Source organism: Gopherus evgoodei, chromosome 4 (genome assembly GCF_007399415.2).
Source record: "Gopherus evgoodei ecotype Sinaloan lineage chromosome 4, rGopEvg1_v1.p, whole genome shotgun sequence".
Classification (NCBI taxonomy): domain Eukaryota; kingdom Metazoa; phylum Chordata; order Testudines; family Testudinidae; genus Gopherus; species Gopherus evgoodei.
The window spans coordinates 38,208,253-38,227,901 of NC_044325.1; positions in this window are offsets into that span (position 1 = coordinate 38,208,253).

Here is a 19,649-nt window from a genome sequence, read left to right on the forward strand (position 1 = left end):
GTAAACAATGAAGAGGACAGTTATAAATAGGGTACAAGCAAACAATAAGGATGGCCACACTGGGTCAGACCAAAGGTCCATCCAGCCCAGCATCCTGTCCCAGCAACCAAAGGCATTTGCTCCAGGGAATGAACAGAACTGGCAATCCTCAAGTGATCCATCCCCTGTCGCCCATTCCCAGGTTCTAACAAACAGAGGCGAGGGACACCATCCCTGCCAATATATGTGTTTTAATACAGCTAATTGTAAAAGTATACTTCTAGGAACAAATAATGTAGCCATACTTACAGGATTGGAGATTCTATCCTGGGAAGCAGTGATTATGAAAAAGATGTGGCGATCATGATGGATAATCAGATGAACATGAGCTCCCAGTGTGATGCTGCGGCCAAAAGCACTAATGTGATCATGAGATGCATGAACGGGGAAGCTCAAGTAGGAATAGGGTGGTTATTTTACCTCTGTATTTGGGTCTGGTGTTACTGCTACTAGAATACCGTGTCCAGTTCTGATGTCCACAATTCAAGAAAGATGTTGATAAATTGGAGAGCATTCAGAGAAGAGCCATAAGAAGGATTTAAAGATTAGAAAACATGCCATACAGTAATAGAATCAAAGAGCTCAGTTCACTTTGCTTAACAAAGAGAAGCTTAAGGAGTTACTTAATTACAGTCTATAAGAATACAAGAGTAGCCATACTGGGTCAGACCAATGGTCCATTTAGCACAGTATCCTGTCTTCCAACAGTGGCGAATGCCAGATGCTTCAGAGGGAATGAACAGAACAGCTAATCACCAAGTGATTCATCCCTTTTCACTCATTCCCAGCTTCTTGCAAACAGAGGCTAGGAACACTGCAGAGCATGGTTTTGCATCTCTGCCCAGCCTGTCTAATAGCCATTGCTGGACCCTTCCTCCATGAATGTATTTAGTCCTTTTTTGAACCCTGTTATAATCTTGGCCTTTACAACATCCATTGGCAAAGTTTTCCATGGGTTGACTGTGCATTGTGTAAAGAAATACTTCCTTTTGTTTGTTTTAAACCTGCTGCCTATTAATTTCATTTGGTGATTCCTAGTTCTTGTGTTATGAGAAGGAATAAATAACACTTCTTTATTTCCTTTCTCCACAGCACTCATGATTTTATAGACCTCTGTCATATCCTCCCTTTACAGCTTGGAAAAGAGATGACTAAGTCCCATTCTTATTAATCTCTTCTCATAATCTACCCTTATGTCCTGCAAAGCCCTCTTGAAGCCTGAAATAATACATTCTCTCACTGTTTCCCTCCAGATCCTTCCTCAAAATTCCTTCCTTTCACTTTGGTTTATCACACAATCCTCCACTTCCACTCTACCTCACTTTCTCTCTTTTCTGAAATTCAACTTTTAGTACAGTAAATCACCAACATATTTTTAAATCTAAGTTCAAACACATTATTTTAAAAACAAATTAGAAAGTCATGTACGTAAAACACTTCATATTGTTTTACTGTAATACCTGCAGTTTACATCAGTCCCTCTGGAAACTACATTCCCCAGAATGCTTTGATCCTGGTAAGGGGGCTTAACCTGGGCCTTCTCTAAAAAGGTCAGCACCCTCTGTTATTGAGGGACATTAAGTGGTTTCAGTGAGGGCAGGTGAAGATATTGCCAGGGACTCATTAGTGAATTAGGTACTGAAATTGAGAGATGGTGAATTCTTGCAACTCAACATCTCTGGATCTGATTTGTACTTCACTTACATGGATGTAAATCATGAGTAACTCCATTGAACTGATTAAAAACTACAGTGAAATGAGAATTTGGCCCAGAAGGCTTGATTGTGGGGCAGAGTAGTTTTGATGTCACACCATCCCATGTCTTCAGCAGTTTGTTGTTACACCTGAAATTTCAACAAAAAAAACAGGAGAGAGAAATTTTTTGAATTATTTTCAAGAAATGTTGTTGTTTGGTTTTGACCAGTGCTAAAGAAAAAACTGGCCAATTGAGCCCAATGTCTTCCTCTGGCTATGTTCTCAGGGAAGGGATATAATTATTACTATACTCATTGCAGTCCTGCTTCATCATCATTCCTCGCCTCCATAGATCAAAAGTGAGGCAAATGAGATTAAACAAATATACAAGTGGAGGTTTTAAGGGGGAAAATGTGTGAAAACCTCATAGTTTCATAGTTGAAAGCTGATTCAGCCCCATCTCTAACCAGTTACGATTTCAAGATAAACACTTTCTGTCTGCAGCAGCTGAGTCTTCTTTTGTTTCAGGAAGTCTGTCTTTAGCCCATGTAAAATGGATTTGATTTTGCCAGATCAAACTGGTTGCATTGTCAAAATAATGGTTGAACCTGCATTGCTTTAACAGGATACTTTCTCTCTCTCTCACTCACACACACACACTGTTTTGATTCCTGCCACCCCAGTTGTGACTGTCCTTCAGAATGTTTGACAATTACATTAAGAGTGGTTAACTCTTTTCCAGGAAGGATCACAAAATGTAAATCACTTTGGACAAAGAATGTTTTGAATTCTCTTATGGGAAGCAAATTCCTTTGCTATTCAGAAAAGAAATAAAGTAAATAAAAAATAAAATGAAATAAATCACATTTAGCCATTGACAGAATATCAGCAGCATCAGAGGACTAAAGGTGATGAGTGCCACAGTTAAGATCATTTGATATTTCAAAGGAAGTTTACTGCTCTGAATTTTTTTTCTGCTCTGACTCATACTGATTGGCATGCCCCCCTTCAGGTTCCTTGAATTCGTCACACATTATCTCTCACTATTTCATAGGCAGACTGCTGAGGCTGGTATGATTTTTTTCACACCTGATTTCCTTAATACAGTCTCACAACCTAGAACTCAGAACAAAGTAGAGGTGGGAAAGCTCATTTCCTAAGAATGAGCAGTTAAAAATGAAAACTGGGCACAATGGAGGGAGTTTCACATTCTGTCCCCATTTCAACAATTAAGAGATCACAAGTTCACACACTGTTTTTAACCTATCAGGCTTGATGCCAGTTTGAGGTTGGAGAGAGTACAGATACAATACAGGCTTCTCTCTCTGCCCTATTGCAACTTATCCCTGAACTTGGGTGACTTGTTCTGGGGCAAAAGGACAAACTTAACCAGGGCCTCATTTGATGAAAGGCAGAAGATTGTGATCAAGTGCATATGGGATCAGGGTTGGGGGAGAGGTTGACATTTTTATGGAATAATGATGATTAGTAAAAGCAGACTTTTGAAATGTTTCTGTGAATGCTTCTACAGCCCAAACTTCATGGTGTCCACAGATTTATCGTCTGCAGACAGAAATATAACAGAGACTTTCAGCACTAAGGTATCTCATTTTGGGTAAATTCTGTCATAGAGCTGAAAAGCCTGTGCACCATGGACAGCAGGAGCCAAACAGGTCACTCAATGTTTTCCATTCTCATTTCATTCCTTGTAGAACCTCAAGACTTCAAAGCTGAATAGATCAAAGAACTGGTAAAATGGATTCAGTTTAGCAGTGGAAAAGAGTATCAACAATCTACTAAGGATGGACAAACATATTTGGACAAAAGAGAGACTACAACAACTGACAAGTTACTGAATGGACCTGAATTTTTTAAGATTTTTGTTTGTTGCAGTTTTCTTAAAGTATTTGCATATGACTTTTACTTCATGGTTAAGGATAAGACTGGAATCAGAACTATTCCAAGAACTGACAAGCTATTCCAAACCCTGACCATAACTGGAAGTACTGACAACCCCATGAAAAAGTCTGTTCTCCTAAGCCTTCCTTGGCTAGAGCACTTTCTGGTCTAAAAAGACCTAGGGTATGTCTACACTATGAAATTAGATCAATTTAACAGAAGTCAGCTTTTTAGAAATCAATTTGATACAGTCGATTGTATGTGTCCCCACTAAGTCAGCAATATGTGTCCACAGTACTCAGGCTAGTGTCAACTTTTGGAGCGTCGCACTGTGGTAGCTATACCACAGTTCCTGCAGTCTCCACCGTCCATTGGAATTCTGAGTTGAGCTCCCAGTGCCCGATGGAGCAAAAACATTGTCGCAGGTGGTTGTGGGTACATATCATCAGACCTTCCTCCCTCCCTCCGTGAAAGCAACATCAAAAAATTGTTTCTCACCTTTTTTTCCTGGGTTACCCATGCAGACGACATGCCACGGCAAGCATGGAGCATGTTCAGCTGACTGTCACCATAAGTCTTCCGGGTGCTGCTGGCGGATGCAATACTGCAGTGCTACATAGCAGCTTCCCCTTGCTTTGCCTTACGGACGGCAGACAGTGCAATATAACTGCTAACTATTGTCGTCATCCCATGGGTGCTCCTGGCTGACCTCGATTAGGCAGATATGGGTGCTCCTGGCCGGCTCCTGGAAAAAAATGGGAATGACTCTAGGTCATTCTCTTCTTCAAGTTTCGTCTAATGGAGATTCAGTCCTGCCTGGAATATCATTCCAGCTGGAGGCTTCTGCCTCAGGCTGCTCTCCCAGTTGGCAGCACTGTGCGGTTGCACCTGCCCCAGCCTACCCCTTGCTCCCATGGCTCATGAAGCCTGGACAGTAGTAAGGAGCAGTTCATCTATAGGCTGAGCAAGTGCAAGCAAGTGCTGAGCAAAGGTGGTAGAATGTGCCTTTGGACGTTTAAAAGCTCTCTGACACAGTTTACTGACTCGGCTAGACCTCAGCGAAACCAAAATTGCTGTGCTGTGTGCTCCACAATATCTCTGAGAGTAAGAGGGAGACATTTATGGTGGGGTGGGAGGTTGAGGCTAATCGCCTGGCCACTGATTATGTGCAGCCAGACACCAGGGCGGTTAGAAGAGCACAGCAGGGCACGCTGAGCATCAGATAAGCTTTGAAAACCAATTTCATGACCGGTGTGAAAGTTCTGTTTGTTTCTCCTTGATGAAAACCCGCCCTCTTGGTTCACTCTACTTCCCTATAAGCCAACCACTCTCCCCTCTTCCCTTTGATCTCTGCTTGCAGAGGCAATAAAGTCATTGTTGTTACAAATTAATGCATTCTTTATTTATTCATCACACAAATGGGGGGATAACTGCCAAGGTAGCCCAGGAGGGGTGGAAGAGGAGGGAAGCACAGCGATGGGATAGTTGTAGGGGCATCCCCTAGAATGGCGTGCAGCTCATCACAGAAGCAGCATGTCTGGGGCTTTCACCCAGAGCGGCCATTTGCCTCTCTGGTTCTTTGGTAGGCTTGCCTGAGCTCCTTAAGTTTCACACTGCACTGCTGCGGGCACTGTTATAACCTCTGTCCTTCATGCCCTTGGAGATTTTTTTAAATATTCCGGCATTTCGTCTTTTGGAACAGAGTTCTGATAGCACAGATTCATCTCCCCATATAACGATCAGATGCAGTACCTCTCATTTGGTTTATGCTAGAGCTCTTTTGTGATTCTGGGACTCCATGGTCACCTGTGCTGATCAGCTCGCCATGCTAGGCAAACAGGAAATGAAATTCAAAAGTTTGTGGGGCTTTTTCTGTCTACTTGGCCAGTGCATCTGAGTTGAGAAGGCTGTCCAGAGCCATCACAATGGAGTGCTCTGGGATAGCTCCCGGAGGCCAATACCATCGAATTGCATCCACACTACCCCAAATTCGACCCAGCAGGGTCGATTTCAGCACTAATCCCCTTGTCGGAGAGGAGTACAGAAATCGATTTTAAGAGCCTTTTAAGTCAACAAAAATGGCTTCTTCTTGTGGACGAGTGCAGGGTTAAATCGATCTAACGCTGCTAAATTTGACCTAAACTAGTAGTGTAGGCCAGGGCTTAGATAAGACTGAACATTTGAATATGCATATCAAATAAACATCTGAACTGTCTTTATAAAATATAGATATAAAGAAAAAATAAATATGTTATTTTCTCTTCTTAAATAGAGACAGAATGAAATGCTGTCTCCTGAAATCTGACTATGATAGGAGATTGGCATCTCTGTGGAGGACAGTCAGAGATAGGAGCCTGCAAGCTGACAGAGATAGAGGATCGGGTATCAAAGACTGGGCCGATGAGCAGGGAGGATAAAGAAATGTGATTATGGCCTGAAAGAAAGAGGTGAAAGAGAAAGATTGTATGTCTGACAAATCAGAGAGCAAGTAGAAGCTGACAAGATAGAAAAAGACAGAGAGCATTATCAAGGAGATATTTCCTTGGGGCATACAGTATAGTATTTTCAGCCAAAGTGGCTATTTGAGCCTGATAGATCTGGAGTGTGTGTGTATGTTTTTCTTTCACTCCAAAATGAATCAGCAGCTGGATCTGAAATCTGTTATGATCTGACTTGGGCTTGTTCTCCTTCTGTGTACAATGTATGTCTTTAATCAAAGGAAATCCAGACCAGGGGATTTATAGGATTATTTTTTAGCAGCTTTGTGAGACAGTTGCTTTTAAAACATGCCAAGAATGAAGTTTCCAGTGGCAACATTTAACACCATTGTACTTTATTCCCAGGAGGTCATGTTGGCATAGCTTTAAACATACTGTGCTGCTGTTTCTGAGTCTGTGACAAAATACAGCATGAGCCTCTCTCTCTGCTTCTCATCCCAACCCCTAAGAGGATAATCTTAGAGGAGGAGCCTAGAGACTAGATCACTTTTCACCCCCAAGGTAGAGTCCTTTTCAAGGCAGAGGAAAAATGACAGTGAACATAAGTTTAGACAGGATATGCCATTCCTAAGATTCTCAAGGCACATTACAAACTTGCAAAATCATTGAAATACAAATGTTAAATACTGGTAGGGGCCTCCTCATCCATCACCATTAAAATGCAGCCACCTCAAAGATGAAATCTGGTAGCTGTTCAACAGCTCACATCAACACTTAACAAAGCTTACAACAGGAAGTGAAGATTCTGGGCTCGATTCTCAGTTGCTCCATTCCAATACTCCAGGCAGGGGCAAATGTGGTTCTTACACTCAGCACTGCTCTGTCTTAAATTCTGCTTCCTATCACTAGCCAAAAGTGCAAATGCACTCTAGCCACACTGCCCCTCTAGTTTCTACTCACCCCAAAACATGCATACAATGCCCCCTAAATCAGGACCTGGGAGCGGAGCCAATGTAGAGTCCTCGAGGTAGTTCTACACCACCCAGAGGCTCCTGTGCAGATTTTTTTTTTCTATTTTTTTAGGGTAACACTTATCCAAATTGCAACTGGATCAGGAAAATAGGATTAACACCAACAACTACTGAGAAAAGAGCTATGAGACCTTTAACAACCACCAATGATCAGAAAACATGGAAGTCTTCAGAAAGTTGGTGAAGCAGAATTTATTCATCCCCTAAGAGAGAGACTCCCATTTTCTTCTTCTGAACCTTTAGAAGGAAACACATAAAACAATCCTGGGAAAATAATTCCACCACTAATAGTTTTAAGAAAGTCAATTACATTAATATATCAGGTGCTTTAAAGTTTAATGAAAAATGGATTAGTTAGCGAACAACAAAAAGGCTAATCTTTTCAACTGAAGCTGCAGCTCCTCTACAAGCCCCTCTAAATCTTTTCAGTGAAACATACTTTCTGGCTTACTCTTTGATCCCTGTCATTTTACAGTAGTATGCATCCAAGATATGACATTCTCTCCAGCTTGAAATGATGAAGCAACATATCTGGCAGGGGGACATATACTGGTACCTCTCCACCTGGGAGTTTCTGCATGTAACCCCATCACCGCCGTCACTTCCTTTGAACACACAGCCTTATTTAGAAGAAAATTTAGCAGTCTTTTTCAGATAAAGGTTATGACATTGCCCCTGCCTGATGATTCCATTTACTGATTTCTAGCAGCTCTGCGATTGGCACACAAAGAAAGATGAAATGTGTTCAGGATTCACTGAGTCCATTCTGTAAAAAAGTGACACTGTTTTTATTAAGGAAGCGGAACATCTTTTGTGATTTCATTTTATATTATGACTTTTCTTTGGCAATTTGAATGAAAGTTATGCAGAGACCTGAATTGAATCTAAAGGGGCATGGCCCCTAAAGGCCTAAATATGGTATAACTTTTATCTTCTTATTTGCTAGAACTACTATCTATCTAAGATATGTATATAGCTACCATTGCCATAGTATCTGAGAACCTCACAACCGTTAATACATTTATCTTTACAACATCCCAGGGTTGTAGGGGAGTGCTTTTACCCCCATCTGCTAAACTGAGACCCATTTGTAAGAAATGAGGTAGTGAGACAAAATGATTTGCCTAGGTTCACTCAGAAAGACTGTAGGGAGAGCAGGGACTTGAATATAGGTGTCCAATGTTAGCTCCCCACCCACTCAACCATCCTTTGTCTACACTAGAGAATTCTAGAGTACACTGTATCCTAGAGAATAAAACTCCAGGGATCTCTTTTTATTGCTAAGTCATTACAAAATATTCCTACCCCTACCATCTCATTCTTACTTCGTGATTTTTTTGTCTCTATTTTTATTTTGACATTTTGGTTTTTGTTCTATTTTAGAGTGATGGTAACCGCCCTGGAGAAGGCAATCAATCTACCACTCCCATCATCTCTGGAAGCTGAACTAACCAAGAAACAGAAAAGTTGGGCAGCTGAGAGGAGTCATAAGAATAACAGAATAAAATAAGCTGCGGTACAAAGGTTGTAATAACAGGCTGCTGATCGTCTCTTCTGTTATTACTATCCGTCCCTGTCATATTCTCATCAGACTGTAATTAATGCCTATCACATGCCCTGAGCTCTTCCAGTTTTAGAAATCCCTTCCCACTCTCAGCTCATTTATTTCTTTGACTTTACTGCAGTTCTATAAATCTGTGCCTTTTCTAACTGAAGTTATTATAAAAATAATACTTTGCATGACAGACAGCATTAGCGAATGATTATATAAGGGAACAGAGTCCAGAGACTGGGATTCAAAAGCTGGATCCACAATTGATTTACTCTATGACCTTGGCCATCATTTGTTTCTCTTTAGATCAGTCTCCTCATCTATGAAATGGGGATACTTGGTACAAATGCACTATATAAGAGGAAAGTATTACTATTTATTGTCTGTGACATGGGGACAATTATACTCAGAAAGAAATCACTGTGTAAGTGCAAAGAATTATAGCAAATTTCTAGATAGCACTTTCCCCCTGGGGGACTTGAAAGTGCTGTTTAAATATGCATTAATTAAGCCTTACTATAGTCATGCAAGGTTGGTAAAGGAAAAGTACTTACCAATAAATTTTGTCCTCTTAAGATATATATCCTAATGGATCATCCGTCTTGGATCAATTCTTTCTTACATGGCCATGCATTAACTCTGATAGCTGGTAAGTTCCCAGCTGTTAATTTATGGATGCATACACATACCCCTTAGATCCTTAGCTCCTCAGACTGCCCAGTACAGTTTTAGGGGAAGCCATTTTATTTTAAAGGAAAAGTAGGGAACTGGAAGCATAACTCCTCAAAGAAAATTCAACTAAAATTAAAAAAGAATGTTTACTGATGATAAGGTATTACACTTGGCACTACATTGGCAGGGAATAATGCAGAGCATCTATAGAAAGTTAATATCCATTCCTCATTGTATATATTTGCACTAGACACCTTATCCAATCAGATATAAACATGTCATGTGACCTGTGTATCTATTCAAAACAGCTCAAATTGTGAATTTCCAAAATGGAAGAAATACTCATAACACATATACTTTCAATTAGTTCCCATAGGTTCAGGTAAAACACTAATGGGATGATTTTTTGGGGGGAAATGGTAGAAATTATGAGATGTTCACAGACAATGAAAGAAAAGAACAAATGCAAATGGGATTAAATAAATTATTTCTATTAGTTCTCTCAAATCTAGTGCCAGATGATTATGACTTATGTGACAAAGTTCCTCCTCTACCTTGGTGGGTCTTGCGCTTATTGGCGGATTTGCTCACCTCAGTGATCTTCCCCTCTGGTGGAACCCACAGTCTGGGTCAACTCCTCCTGTGTCTGATCAGGAGTTGCGAGGTTTGGGGGGAACCCGGGCCCACCCTCTACTCTGAGTTCCAGCCCAGGGCCCTGTGGATTGCAGCTGTCTATAGTGCCTCCTGTAACAGCTGCATGACAGCTACAGCTCCCTGGGGTACATCCCCATAGCCTCCTCCAAACACCTTCTTTATCCTCACCACAGGATCTTCCTCCTGCTGTCTGATAATGCTTGATTGTCTGATAATTCCTCAATCCTCCAGTAGCACACCCTCTCAGTCTCAGCTCCTTGTGCCTCTTGCTCCCAGCTCCTCACATGCATTCCTTCTCCTCTGGCTCCTCTCTGCCTTACTGGAGTGAGCTTCTTTTTAAACCCAGGTGCCCTGATTAGCCTGCCTTGATTGGCTGCAGGTGTTCTAATCAAAGTAGCTATCTCCACTGCCTTCTAGAAAGATCTTAATTGGCCCCAGATGCCTTGATTAACCTGGAGCAACTGCCATTTGGTTACCACAGTACTAGGGATTTGTTTAGCATGGGGCTAACATACCTGTTCCTCAGTACTTTACTGTAGCCATCTGGCCTTGCCCCATCACACTTACATAGTGGAGTACAGAAATATAGGTAATACCTTTGATAGCATGGACATAACCCACTAAGAGCTTTTTATCACTTTCTCACAGCCAGCCTTAAAGAGACTCTAGGAATGTCTCACTGAAAATAGAAGCCCTACTTTTCCATATTTGATTTACCATCTGCTCTCAGAAGTGGCTTAAAATGGAGCTAAAAGAGAGTTATATTGTTTAGATACATTGGGCAGTTTGACCTCTTCAGATTAATGTCAAAAGTATTGGCATCAATCTTTGAAAGCATAGTGAAGAGAGGCTTTGCAACGAACTAGGCAGCATTGTGTCAACATGCTTTCCAGCACCATGCACTATCAAACATGCTAGGAATGTGTAATGACAATTGGAATTTTCCTGTATTTATCCTAAAGAAACATGGCTAGTCTGGTTGTTTTGCACTGACTTACTGCACGCAGTTCTGTTAAGATCTCAGTACCACATACATGCAGGAGAAATTGCAATTAAACTAAAAGAAGTTCTTGTTGTTCTATTTTTTAAAGTGAAAAGCATAAAGGATATCTCTTACTACTACTCAGGGATGAGAAAGTCTCTTTACACTTAGCCTTTAAAACCATTGTGATTTATAATTTCATACTTTACCAGAAAAAAAATCATATTCTTCACTACCCATTGCATTATAAAGAAGGAATGTTAATTATACTTTTTGCTTCGAATAGCAGGATAGCCTTAACTCCATCTACCCTGAAAAAATGCTGTAACCACAAGTATTTGAAAGCAATGGAACACCTGTGAGTCACGCAAGACTGAAACAATGAAAGCAAAGAGCCAGAATTGCCCTTATTTGGCTCTTTGGTGTGAAATGTGTTAGTGGTATTAGCATACTGGTCCCTTGACATGAAAAAGACGTATTCACAAGTCTGCCTGTTACAGGCTTATGTCCTGTCCAAAGCCTCCTGACTTCAGTGGCCTTTGGAACAGGTCCATACTAAGGACCAAAATATCTATTGGTGTAAATAGGCAACATGCAGTTAAAGTCAATAGAGCTACATCCATTTATGCAAGCAGAGTATACGGTCCTCGTATTTAACTATATGAAATAGTGGTCTGTGTCATATAAGCTATCTTATCCTCAAAGCTGGCCAGAGGACAATAATTCCATTTCCCAACAACTTTTGAGGTTTCAAAATCCAAACCTTTTGAATGTTTTCACAAATTACAATTGTGTTGAAATGTCCATTTTTTTAATTTAAAAACTCTGTTTTTTATTGATCTCTTTCTCTCTCATAAGTAACTAGATCTGGACCCAAGAAACCTTGTGGTCAAAAACTTAGTTGAAATCAATATGTCTTCATGAAATATTTCAGCTTCAGCAAAAAGCATAATTATGTTAAAATATATTTAATTGAAAATATTCTGACCAACTCTAATCATATTTACAAGTTAGGTATGACCCTGAGCTAGGGATAACCCATCCCTGTCTATAATCAAACAGATAAAACTTTGGGAGACACGTCTTTAAAACCTGGCCCCACATTTTTCTCTCAGAATCTGAGGGTTCCATTTTGCATCCACAATTAGTTACAGGCATAATTTACATAATTTAGGACTAGAGTTTCAAAGTCCTAAAGCAAAATATTGTAGCCTGATCTATAGATTATGAATAAAAATTCCCAGTTATCACTTTGAGTGTTGACTGGTTCTTGTCCCAACATCAGGTCCAGTATTATTTAAATTATTATATAGTTGGGAACCCCAGTGTGCACAGGTGCAACACTCACACTATAGGATGTCTTTTATATTTACAAATAAATAATTTATTAATATATTTACCAAAGTCACACATACTCTAACTCAGGTAGATAGAGATAAGTACATCTGAAAATCCATACTCACATCATCCCTTGTAGAACACCCTGAAATGTTAGCCATTATCTTCCTCATCACTGTCCCCTTCCTCATCTTCACCAGTGGCCACCATTCTGGCCCCTCCCAAGGTCTACATCTCTCTCTTTCACTGCCCCCAGGCTGGGATGACACTTTAATAATAAGTTACACTGAAGTTACCATGTTTAATGAATATTCAATAGGGATTTCACCTGTCTTCCTTATTTGTATTTCCTCCCCTTATCAATGTTAAGGTGTCCTTCTTCTATAGGTTAGTGTATTTATGATTTCATCTCATTATCATATATGTCAATTCATTGCCATGGCGCTCTTTTGGTTTCTTTCCATCCAAAACCTCCAAGAAGCTGGTGTTAGTTCGTGTTCTGTGGTTGGCTGACGTCATCATGGACAAAATTCCCCCCTACGCTCTACTTCAAGTTCCCCAAAACTTATGAGTTACCTAAGTTTATCTATATCAAAGTTCATAGGCCTCAAGCATAATGCTAACTGCTGAAGCCAATGTCTTACAGGATACAGGACTGTAGGTTCCTTGCATTACTGCTGAATATAATAAAGCAGAATAAAATGCAAAACAGTGAATATAATAGAGGTAAGCTGATCCACTAGCTCACCATATATGTCATTTTTAGAAGGGCAGTTCTGACCTGTGCAAGACCTGGAAAGAAGGTATACATTTTTAAAGTGAAAATAATTAGTCATTGGAACAATTTACCAAAGATTGCAGTGGAGTCTCCATCACGGACAATTTTAAAATCAAGGTGAGATTTTTCTTCTAAAAGATCTGCTCTAGGAATTATTTTTGGAGAGTTCTATGGCCTGTTTAATACAGGAGGTCAGACTGGATGATCACTATGTCCTTGGAATCTATGAATATGCAGGTTCTAAATACCTAATTGCCCCCACAACTCAGATATTTAGATGTCTAAAGAACCTACATTTCACCCTCAATTATTTACACTTGCCAGATTGTGGGTCCAAATCTGTCTGTTTTGTCATTTATATGGTTTCCATCACCATCAATACACGAGAAACTCACAAACATTAGCAAATTTGTTGTCAGAACACTGCTGTGAAGTAAGGGAACATTAATCACATTTTGCAAATGAGGAACTGAGGCATGCAGAGACAGAATGACTTGCTGATGAGTCACTCAGGAAGTCCATGATCAAGAATTGAACCCAGGTTCCTTGAGTTCTGGTCCTGAATCATGAGGCCTTTCTTCCTCTCCAAGGACACTTGGGTAAGACCAGGCTGACAATTACACCTTATATATTCTGTGTGTATACTTCTTATTCCTTCAGAGTTCCTTGATATTCCATCCAAGATTTCAATGAAGGCACATCCCACTCCCTATGCAGTTATTCTGTATCCTGAAACCATAACTTACTGAATGTTAAATATCAGAGGGGTAGCCGTGTTAGTCTGGATCTGTAAAAGCAGCAAAGAGTCCTGTGGTACCTTATAGACTAATAGACGTTTTGGAGCATGAGCTTTCATGGGTGAATACCCACTTCATCAGATGCATGTAGTGGAAATTTCCAGGGGCAGGTATATATATGCAAGCAAGCTAGAGATAATGAGGTTAGTTCAATCAGGGAGGATGAGGCCCTGTTCTAGCAGTTGAGGTGTGAAAACCAAGGGAAGAGAAACTGGTTCTGTAGTTGGCAAGCCATTCACAGTCTTTGTTTAATCCTGAGCTGATGGTGTCAAATTTGCAGATGAACTGAAGCTCAGCAGTTTCTCTTTGAAGTCTGGTCCTGAAGTTTTTTTGCTGCAGGATGGCCACCTTAAGATCTGCTATAGTGTGGCCAGGGAGGTTGAAGTGTTCTCCTACAGGTTTTTGTATATTACCATGTTATTGAATGCTAAAGGAGCCCAAATAAGGGGCTTATGAAATGTTGTGTTGCCATCATATGCAATAATATTTTGCTTTGATGATGCAAATGCATTTTCATATGAATCCATTATATGAGATAAATTCTTAAAGCTTGTTCCCCTTTCTTCTCCATTTTAACTTGTTTGACTCTAAGTAGAACTCAGTGGGACTACTCCTATATAAATTTACTTGTGCATATATGTATGACTAGAGCTTTAGACTGTCAGTTCTCTGGGACAGGGAATTTACTTATCTATGTCTGTCTGTAAATATATTTAAGTCTGTATGTAAATTTACACAGGACTTTTCTATGACCTTATTCAAAGCCTACTGAAGTCAATGAAAATATCTCCTATTGACTTCAACAGGCTTCAGACCATCAGTATCAAATAATATCATGAAATGCATAATAATACCCACATAAGGATGTTGGGTTATCACATTTTTGGCATTTTCTTTGGTCAAGAAATTGAGTAGTGAAGAGTAATATAGACATAAATATGGTTTTGTTCTTTCTGTTCCAGTGTTTAAAAATGAACTATCTTGAGCCAACACCACCCTGGAAGTGCAGCATCAGGGAGAAAGTGAACAAACAAAAATCATACATCTCAATGACAATTCCAAAAAGTGCAAAATGATAAATAGACAAAGCACTACATTACTATGTTTCAAGGGGGAAAAAATGCTATTAGTACCAACCAGAATTTTTAATATATATATAAGACTTTTACTCAGATCTTTAGGGTCTGGTATGCTGGTAGGCTTGAATAGAGAATGGGAATGGCTGAGCCATTACACACATTGAATCTATTTCCCCATGTTAAGTATCCTCACACCTTCTTGTCAAACTGTCTGAAATGGGCTATCTTGATTATCACTACAAAAGTTTTTTCTCTTAATTAATTAACCTCTTAGTGTTGGTAGGGTAACTCCCACCTTTTCATGTTCTCTGTATGTGTATATAAATCTCCTTCCTATATGTTCATTCTATGCATCTGATGAAGTGGACTGTAGCCCACGAAAGCTTATGCTCAATTAAATGTGTTAGTCTCTAAGGTGCCACAAATACTCCTGTTCTTTTTGAGAATAGATTGATGATTTTGTAAATGTTTATTAGATCATTTCTGGTTTTACCTATTCATCATTTATCACTGGCAGACTCTGTAGCATGGGGAAGACAGAAAACATTTTGTAAGGAGGAATTGGGCCAAAAATGAATTTTCCAGTATAGAGGGTTTGTCCCTCATACATATGTGGAACATCTGAAATGGCTTATTGGCAAGGAGAAATTTGGAAAGTAGCAATGCTGAAAGAGACTTAAGTGTATCTCAGGGACAGGGGTTTGTTCATGAGTTTCCAGTGTAATATGTTGGTGAACAAGATCAATGCAATTCTGAGGCTGTATAAGCAAAGGCAGCTTGTGACACAGCAAAGAGATGAGTCCTTCCCTATGTGGCTCTGGTTCAACCTCAACTGAAATGTTTTTAATTCTAGGAACTTCATTACCAAATCGATATTCATAAACTGCAGGGAATTTTGAGAACAGAATTACTGGAAGGTTTGACTTCAGGGATTCCTTTTGCAAGAAAATGCAAATTGCAGTCATCTGAGATTCTGAGGCCATTGTGTCCTGATGTGCTTCAACCCTTGCATACAGCATCCAGAGTGTGCATCCCATAATTGGGTTCTACTATGGAAAGGTTGATTTAAGTTGAGGTTGGGGCTTCCCAGCAACCCAGGTAAGAAATGCTGATTTATGCCTCTTCCCTAGTCAGTACTACACCCTTTGCAGGGTTTAGGTGACCAAGGCTTCCCAGCAGAGGGAAAGTTGTAGATTCTTTACTCTGGAACAACCTTCCCTCCAGATGAACTTTGTGCCCTGGCATAAATTGGATAGTCCAGGAATAATAGAGCCCTGTAAGAGCTAAATACTATGGCCCATATCTTCTGGTGTTGTATTTAAAGTCAATGGTAGCAATGCCACTTTAGACCATCTGGAATTATGGCTTTGTGTATATATAGCTTGGCCAGAGTGCAACTTATGAAGGATATGGTAACTTTCTGCAAGTATTTGAAGGCTGTAAGCACCAAGGAAGGAGATAAATTATTTAGGATGGCAGAAGGGGCCATAATTAGGAGTGATGGGATGAAATTAAAAGAGGAGAAAAATAGACTGAATATCAGGAACAATTTTCTGACAGTGAGATATATTAGACTGTGGAAAATCAGTCTCTGAGGGGACAATCCATCACTCAATATCTCAAAATTTACACTGGACAAAGCACTAGTAAATGTACAACATGGACCTGTCCTGCATGGTCTAGGATAGTGGCTCTCTATCTTTCCAAACTACTGTAGCCCGTTCAGGGTTTGTCATATGTGCCCTAAGTTTCAACTCACTTAAAGACTCCTTACTTACAAAATCAGACACAAAATTTAAAAGTATCACAGCATGCTATTACTGAAAAATTGCTTATATTCTCATTTTTACCATATAATTATAAAATAATCGATTGGAATGTAAGTATCGTACCTACTTGTCATTGTATCCTATATAGAATAGTATAAACACGTCACTGTCTGTATGAAATTTTAGTTTGTACTGACTTTGTTAGTCAGTACTTTTTTATGTAGCCTGTTGTAAAACTAGGGAAATATCTAGATGAGTTAATGTATACCAGGGGTCGGCAACTTCTGGCACGCGGCTCACCAGGGTAAGCACCCTCGCAGGCCAGGCCAGTTTGTTTATCTGCTACGTCCCACTGGTTCACCATCCCAGGCCAATGGGCGTGGCTGGAAGCACTGTTGGCCGAGGGATGTGCTGGCCCACCAGGGTGCTTACTCTGGCGAGCCACATGCCAGAGGTTGCTGACCCCTGATGTACACCCTTGAAGAACTCTGTGTACCGCAGGGGTACATGTACCTTAGGTTGAGAATCATTGGTGTAGGACATAGACTAGATACCAGTCATCTGTAGTAAGGCCAAACATTTTTGAAGGTGGGAAAAGCCAGGTAAATTAAATAAATAGACAAATAAATAAAAATAATAAAAAACCTTGCTAGTCTCCAAAGCTCACACAAAGTATATATTTTTCTTCTTGTCTGGAGGTTTTGGTGTAAGTTAAAAGCCTTTTTGACACAAAAGCTGATTTTCCTGTAGAAATATCTAACTTGCTTTTTGTGCTAATGGCAAATGTCTGCTTCTGCATAAATGCACAAGTGTTGTGTCTGCTAGCAGCTCATGCCAAATTTCATAAATTCAAGTCCACACTTTTTTCACAGTGAACACTAACAAAGCAAACACATCTAATTAATTTATTGCACTCTGAAGAATATTCCTCATTTTTGAAGTGGTAATCTATAAATATCCACAAATGACACGATGCAATACAGTATTTGTTCTATCATCCAAAGGCACTATCAAAGCTTCTGAATAAGTTGGCCCAATGATCTGGGCTCCATGGGTCGGATACTTATGCATTCCTTATCTAAACTATCTGAACCATGTTGATGTGCAAAACTGGACTGGGAATTTCATAAGACCAGCTTTCTTCCTGAGACTTCCAGCTGCTCCTTCTTCTTCCAATTGCACTCTAAATAGTACAAGACCATCTCCCCACTCACCTGTACTTCAGCACTTCTAGTTCCAGGAAGGAACAAAAGGGGAAACTGTTAGCTTTATTTATTATGCTTAAAGTTTTGGGTTTGGTTTTATCCATGTGATGGCTGAAGAATAAGGTTATTTCTTATTTTATCTGTAATAGTTTTGAGTTGTTCTCCTAGGTAAATATAATTTATTCTGGCTTCAGTTTCTTTCCTTTCTCTGTTAGGTTGTCTGTGTGTCCATGAAATGCAAATGCAAAATAAACTCGAGTAGTCCAGAAAAAAAATCATATTTGATTGCTGTGAAATCACAAAGGCAAATTAAGGGAAATGAAAATACGAAAAACAACCGAGCCCAGCAGAGATTTCTGTGCCGACAATATGAGATCATCAGCCCCAGGGATACAACTCCAGGATCACATAAATAGATTGGTTTACAGAGCACAGTACATGAGTAAATGCCAAGAAGGAGGAAGCCTAATGGATTGATCTCATGAAAGAGAAATTAATCCCCCTGAATCAGGAAATGTACAAAATTAAAAGAAATATAACAATGAGAGCATTCGAAGTAGTTTGGCAACAAATTGTTCTTACCCACTGTGGGGGTGAGAGGCAGACAAACCCTAAAAACTAAGCAGTTTTTATTAGCCTACTCTTTCTGCTACGTGTATTCCACCTGGTCAAATTTTCCTGTCAGTTACTCCAAGGCAAATTTAAAGTAAGGTCATGTAAAACTGGATTGCTCAAATATTTCTGAGAAGCAAGCATGAGGAGGAAGGAATGAGGCCAAAATAAATTCACTTATTGGGCCACTTTTCTCTGCAATGCTGGAGCAAACTGGCCCTAAGCCCAATATATTCAGTTCATGGGGGTACAGAGACGGCACAGAGATTCTTAAACCACTCCCTCTGCCTGCTACGTGCATTGCAGGGAAAAGAGTGTGATGCAGATGCCTCTGCACTGTGGCTATTCTGAGCTGTGTTTTCAGCTCTTTGGGGCTATTTCATCCATAAATTCCCATTAAACTGAGTGTGAGTTGCAGATATTCAGTGCCTCTCAGGATAAGGCCCTTAATATATGTGTGTTCTTGTAGCAAAAAAAAAAAAATTATATGTGTGGAACAAGAAATCAGAAGTGAGAATGAAAGCTCTCAGCCATGACAGTTAGGGTCTAATCCATCAGCAATTGACGGACGTGCACTTATGGCTGACATTTGCACAATAATAACCAAGTGTGCAAAGCACGGTTAAAGCCCCACTGCACTCCCCTGATCCTGCTGTTGCTGAATTCAGGTCCAATTTCTCCACTCCACATCAGGGTAGCCCGGTGGTGTTGAATTGCATTGAATGCAAACAGCCCCAGGACACAAAAAATACAGCTAAGTATTTGCATGAAACAGGTGAGTCTGTTGCCCACTTCTTTCATGGTTATTGATTTCCAGCTATTTCTGAATAAAGAGCTGGGGAGTTGTTGGGTTCAGTCCCAGGATCAGGCACAACAGAATCAAGTTATTAAGTTAAATATCTCAATGGGAACCCCAGAACGTACAACAGAGAGACTTCTACTGAGGACAAAGCAAAGCTTAAACCACTTTTATACTCCTATTAGCATAATTAGTAAAGACAGAAAAATTCCAAAACACATAAAAAGATAGCAAAAATACAGAATTAAGGTGATATCTGGTATCATTACTCACTCACATGCTCATGTATTCACACACTTCCTGGGGGTGG